Source organism: Myotis yumanensis, unplaced genomic scaffold (genome assembly GCF_028538775.1).
Source record: "Myotis yumanensis isolate MYYU_CA2020_CCGP unplaced genomic scaffold, mMyoYum1.0.hap1 SCAF_3, whole genome shotgun sequence".
Taxonomy (NCBI): Eukaryota; Metazoa; Chordata; class Mammalia; order Chiroptera; family Vespertilionidae; genus Myotis; species Myotis yumanensis.
The window spans coordinates 47408733-47414863 of record NW_027223754.1 but is presented as its reverse complement, the minus strand read 5'-3'; the positions used below and the strand labels follow the sequence as shown (position 1 = coordinate 47414863).

At 36.3% G+C, this 6131-nt stretch overlaps 1 long non-coding RNA gene across 1 annotated transcript in view; it reads left to right on the top strand.

Moving 5' to 3' along the window:
- The first annotated feature begins 3684 nt into the window (after positions 1–3684).
- Positions 3685–6131, top strand: part of LOC139004967 (uncharacterized) — a 49180-nt gene continuing 46733 nt past the window's right edge. Inside the window, exon 1 of the long non-coding RNA XR_011470633.1 lies at positions 3685–3890. This is a non-coding gene — a long non-coding RNA (uncharacterized lncRNA). The remainder of the gene's footprint in view (positions 3891–6131) is intronic.

Sequence of the window (6131 nt, the reverse complement as noted above, 5' to 3'; positions counted from 1 at the left end):
ATTTGGTCACTAAAAGCAAGGTAGCATTCAGGATTATCACACTCAAAGCATTGGGATAGTTTTTTAACAACTTAGGAAATAATTTACTGGGAGAAATATCAAGCAAAATTAGACTGACAATTCTCAAAGCCTAAGGGTATGTACTCCTGCCATACTTGTCATCTTTTTTAGAAAATTCAGGTAAGAATAAAGCATTTTCTTTCTGCTGTGAGACTAAGCCTCAGGACCTTATTAATGATGATGCCAGAAATGGCACAGGACACCTTCATGTTGCGTATTGATAATCGAAAAAGTAAAGAACTATGTTTTTCCATAGAGCTCTAGTAAACACTTTACCATGGAGGGCCCAGTGCACTTACCATTCTCCATAAATAAAGTGGATTTACCTAGAATTAAGCACTGTTGAGATGAATTATAATATTTTTTATTTTTAAATTACATGATTTTAAATTGAGCCTGTAGGTCTACTGGATCAGTTAAGAAAACCAAAACCCTTTTAAAATTACACATAAAAAATATAGTATAATAAATATTTTAAAAAGCACTCAAATATTAATAGTACAGTGTAATGTTTGCTTCTCCCTGAAATAAGCCCAATTTAAAAGATGCTTCTAAAAGAAGCGAATCTGGAGGAAGCCAGGCAAGCACACTGCTCTAGCCCAATGCTAACCAGGGCTTAGTGCCTATAGCATTCTCTGACTAAATAGCAGAAGTAAGATAGCTGACCTTTTTGCTAGACTTACAAAGGAAGTTCCTGAGAATATGAATGAATGCATTTAAGCAAGCTATCTGCTATTAATGTCAAAGTTATTTCCGGACATCTTCAAATACCAAGATAAACTGCAATTATGAGCTGCATTTGTCCAAATGGGATATCCCATAAATTTAAAAATTCTCCTACCTCACCATCTCTACCCCGTAAGCAGAAAGACCACCCAAAAGAAGGCTTTGATCTAAAATTAATGTTGTACTTTAAAAAATTAAAGAGTAGGTAACAGCAATGATCAATATGGGAGCCTTTGATCCTTATGAATTAGTCCCTTCGGAATATCCAAAAATAGGACACGGGGTTCAAGTATTCAGTGAGGAAGAAACCTGGAGGAATTTAGATTCACAAGCTCCTCAAACTCTATAATTTCATGATGTCTTTCTTTCCACTGTGAATTTCTAAATTAATTTGGGAATTCTTTTAGTTTAATGAACTGTTCTGAATTGTCACTCAACTACAGAATATCTTATATAATAAAAGGCTAATATGCAAATCGACCAAACAGCAGAACGACCAGTCTCTATGATATGCACTGACCACCAGGGGGCAGACACTCAATGCAGGAGCTGCCCCCTGGTGGTCAGTGCACTCCCACAAGGGGAGCACTGCTCAGCCAGAAGCCGGGCTCACAGCTGGCTAGTGCAGCAGCAAGGACGGGTCTAAGCTGTCAGTCGGACATCCCCCGAGAGCTCCCAGACTGCGAGAGGGTGCAGGCTGGGCTGGGGGACACCTCTGAGTGCATGGATTTCACGCACCGGGCCTCTAGTATATTGTAATTTGGAGAGAAAAATTTCTTCCACTATTGTTAATCATTAACATTGAACTAAAAACAATTTATTTTAATAAAGGGCTATTCAAAATAAACAATAACCCAGAAAATGCTATAGATTATAATTAGAAATATATAACCATTATTATAGAAGTAAAGACAAAAGTTGTTGATTGATTTTTTTTTAAGTGCTTTCCTAGGAACACAAAGATTGGTCTCGGTTATTATTTACATATGATAGAGATAATGGTCAAAAGTTTGGACTATGCAGTGCATTTTAAACAATGTTCCATGTTTTTAAGCCATTGGATAGAGTTCCACAGAGAATCATGGGTCTCACAAATTTGGGATCTGAATTAGAATTTTAAATCTCAATTACACTATTTTTAAATGAAATACACATATACACACTCTTATTACAACAGAAATTGGATAGAGGCAGATAGACATGGGTTTAATTCTGACCTTAGTATGTATTTACTAGCTATTTGCAGTTGAGTATTGAAATCTCAGAGTCATCGCAGGGTTCAAAGAGATGCTGGCAATAGAGCATAGCACCTCAAAATACAGGTCCTAAATGTGGTCTCTGGAGCACAGCATCAGATTCAGGGGGAACTTGTAAGAAATGCAAATCCTCAGACCCCACTCCAGACTTACTAAGGTTGGGACTAACAATTTGTATTTAACAAGCCCTACAGGTTATTCTGATGTGCATTAGAGTTGAGAACTACCACCCTAGACTCAGTTTCTTGGCTATTTAACAACTACACGGGCAAGTTAATAAATTCCTATGATCCATGTAAAGTGTTTGAAACATACCAGTAAATGTTAGCTATTATTAAAGTGTTTAAGACAGTGCTGGACTATAAGCATCTCAGTAAACGTTAACCACTTGTATGATAATTATTATTTTAATCATGACTACTTAGTATTATTATTAAGTCACTAGTGGCCCGTGCACGAAACTCATGCATGGGGGTGGGGGGGTTCCCTCAGCCCAGCCTGCACCAACTCCAATCGAGGACCCCTTGGGGGATGTCCAACTGCCAGTTTAGGCCTGATCTGGGACTTCTGGCTCCTAACCGATCACCTGTCTTCCTACCTGATTGCCCATAACTGCCTCAGCCTGCCTGATTTCCCCTAACCCCTCTTCCTGCCTGCCTGATCACCCCTAACTGCTCTCCTCTGCCAGCCTAATCTTGCCTCCAACTGCTCTCCCCTGCTGTCCTGATCTCACCCCCAACTGCCCTCCCTTGCTGGCCTGGTTGCCCCCAACTGCCGTCCCCTGCTGGCCTGATCTTGCCCCGTCTGTGTCTCTCTTTGTTTTTCTCTGCAGTCTTCCAGGCCTCCCTCTTCTCTTTCCCAGCTGAGAGGGGGAGAGGCTAGTGGGGGCCGCTCTACCCTCTGCTGGCCCTCCCTTCCATCCAGGCCTCTTCAAGCCCTGTCTGTTTTGTTTCCTCATTCTGAGAGAGGCTCTGAGAGCGAGCTGGGAGGAAGGAAAAGAAAGGGTGAAGAGGCTGGGAGCTGGTGGGCCCTATGTGTGCCTGTGCGTGTGTGCGGTTATGAGTGAGTGTGAGTGCGGGCCCTGCCTCCCCAGTCCCTGTCTCTGCTGCCACAAGTCCTCATGCACCAGAGCCTGCTGCAGGCACAGCCTGGGTCGAAACTCAGGTCGTTGTGCATGTGAGGGACCCAGGGTTTTTATATATTAGGATTGTGAAACAGAATCAAGCAGTAAATGCTTAAATACATTCAAGTTCAATAAAAAGCTTAAATTACATTCAAGTTCAAGGTAAGGAAAAAAGAAATCTGAAAGTTTATGGGTACCTTTGGGAATTTCTGTGATTCTTCAAAGTAGGTCCCATGGAAAGGTGTTCAATATACTTACTTTTAAGTTCTAAAGAACTCCTATAGCCTTTTCTTTATATGATCAAACTTGTTGGAAGCAGACACACTAAAAATAAAATTGACTCATCATGATTATTCACAGAGGTTTTAAAATTCAAAGATTAGAAAGACCTAATGTTCCTTTTAATCTGCTGATTTTATTCCTTTTGTAGTCCAAACGTCCACACAGAGCCAGGCTTGAATGTTAAGTATGACACATTAGTATGTTTTTTGTTGTTTTTTTATCCTTGTATCTCATAAAGGTTCAAAGAAAGGCAAAAGTGCCAATATGTGTATGGCCTGACATGTAGTTCTTTAATGCTGTGACAAAGAAGAACGATTGAGGATTAAGATGCAGAGAATAGAGATGTTCATGCTTGGGCGAGATGGTCATGAGAACGACAATAAGCATCTGCTTCGTTTCAGCCCAAGGCCCTGGAACTTCACAGCAATCTGATTACACCATCTGTAAGTATGGAAAATGCCTTTTAAATGTCTTAATTTGCAGTTTATCAAATTTATTATGTTTTTCCATTATTATATTGTTTTATAACAATAATAGCATATCAACGTTCATAGAGCCTGTAATTTTCTGTGTGGGAAGATTTTTGACTACTAATTCAGGCTTTTTCTTTGATTTGGTAAGCTATATCTTTCCTAAGACCTTGCCCATTTGATATAAGTTATCAAACGTGTTGGCCTAAAGGTTGTTCATAAATTCTTCACATTATCTTTTTTAAATCTACATAACATTGGTAATTAGGCCTTCTTTTTCATTCTGACATTACTTATTTGTGCCGTATACTTCATTGATTAATACCATTAAAATTTGTCTATTCTACTGCCTTTTAAAGAACAACTTTTTGGCTTTATTCAAACTTCTTAGTTTTTACTTCTGTAACATTAATCTCTGCTCTTATCTACATTATTATGTTGCTATTTTATTTGTATTTGTTTAGATTTCTTATTATAATTTATGAGATTAAAATTTAGCTCTTTAATTTCCAACTTTTTCTACATAATTAATATTTTAGCTCTTTTCTACCAATTTAAGATATAGTAGTATTTTCCTTTTCATTTTCTTCATTTTTATAATTTTCTGTACCTGTGATGATTTATTTCTTAACACATAAATTATTTTAGTTAATTTCTTAGAAATTTCCAAAGAAATGAAAATATTCTACTTAATATCATCATGATTGCTAATTGAATTCTAGGTTATCATCATAGCAATCCTTTGAAATGTGTGGAAAATTACATTATGGTTAAATTTTGTATGGTCAACTTTTGTAAATGTTCTATGTATGTCTGAAAAGAAAGAAGGTGTATTCTATAGTTATGTGATGTGATATTTTCTTGTACCCTCTAAGTAATATTTGTTAATCACAGCCTATAAATCTTCTATATTCTTTACTGATTTTGTTTGCTTTCTATCAATTACTGAAAGATACTTGTTAAATTCTACTGCTATGATTGTGGATTTGTCAGTATTCTTTTCATTTCTGTTTTCTTTGTGTATTTTGAGACATTTTTAGATATCTGCAATTTAAAAATCATTTCATGTTTCTAGGAAATTGAAACTATTGGCACTAAAAATGACCATTTTTATCTCTAGTAATGCTATGGAACTTAAATTCTATTTTGCCTGATATTCAAATAGATATGCCAGCTTTGTTTTATATTTTATTTTGATGTTGCCCTTTTTCACCCTTTGCTTTTAACTTCTTATATAACCTTACAGTTTTGATGTGTCTTTCATAATTTTTTTCATTCAGATGATTTGCTTAACTATTTTTGGGGGTCTAAATTGGGTCAGCAGACAATTTACATATAATGTAAATACTCATCTATTTGTATTTAAGTCCACCATCTTATTTTGAGTTAATTGCCCAGCTTCTTAAGTGTTTCTTTTTCAATGCTTTTTCTTCTTCTTTTGTAAGATCAGTAATAATGTCATAATGAATTAAAACAAGCATTAAAACATATGACAATAGCCCTAACCGGTTTGGCTCAGTGGATAGAGTGTCAGCCTGCGGACTGAAGAGTCCCAGGTTCGATTCCGGTCAAGGGCATGTACCTTGGTTGTGGGCACATCCCCAGTCGGGGGCGTGCAGGAGGCAGCTGATCAATGTTTCTCTCTCATCATTGATGTTTCTGACTCTCTATCCCTCTCCCTTCTTCTCTGTAAAAAATCAATAAAATATATTTTTAAAACATATGACAATATTAATACACAAATTGGATGACAATAAGTATAAAGTCCGTGTATTATCCAGGAAGGGAAAAATTTTGTTGATTGATATTAGGAAAATTAAAGATGCATGTGGTAATTTATAAGTAAACTTGTAAAAGAAATAAAGTACATTACTTTCAAACTATTGGAGAGAAAATGTGGAAGGATCAAACATAGTCATCAATCTACCTTTACTGTTTTTCATTTCTTTCTGGAACTTGTACCTTCATGATCCATCACAACCTTCCAAACCATCTGTCTCTATGAAGTGTGCTCTGGGTAATTTTTTCTCAGTTTTTTCTACCTAATTTTCTTTCAGCTGTGTATAATCAGTTGTTTAACCCATGCATTGAGTTTTCAATATTTGTTATTATAATTTTTATTTCTAGAAGTTAGAAATAACTTTTTCAAATATGCTCCATCAATTTTTATAGTTTTATGTTCTCTTCAGGTATATATAAGTTTGTCTTCTATTT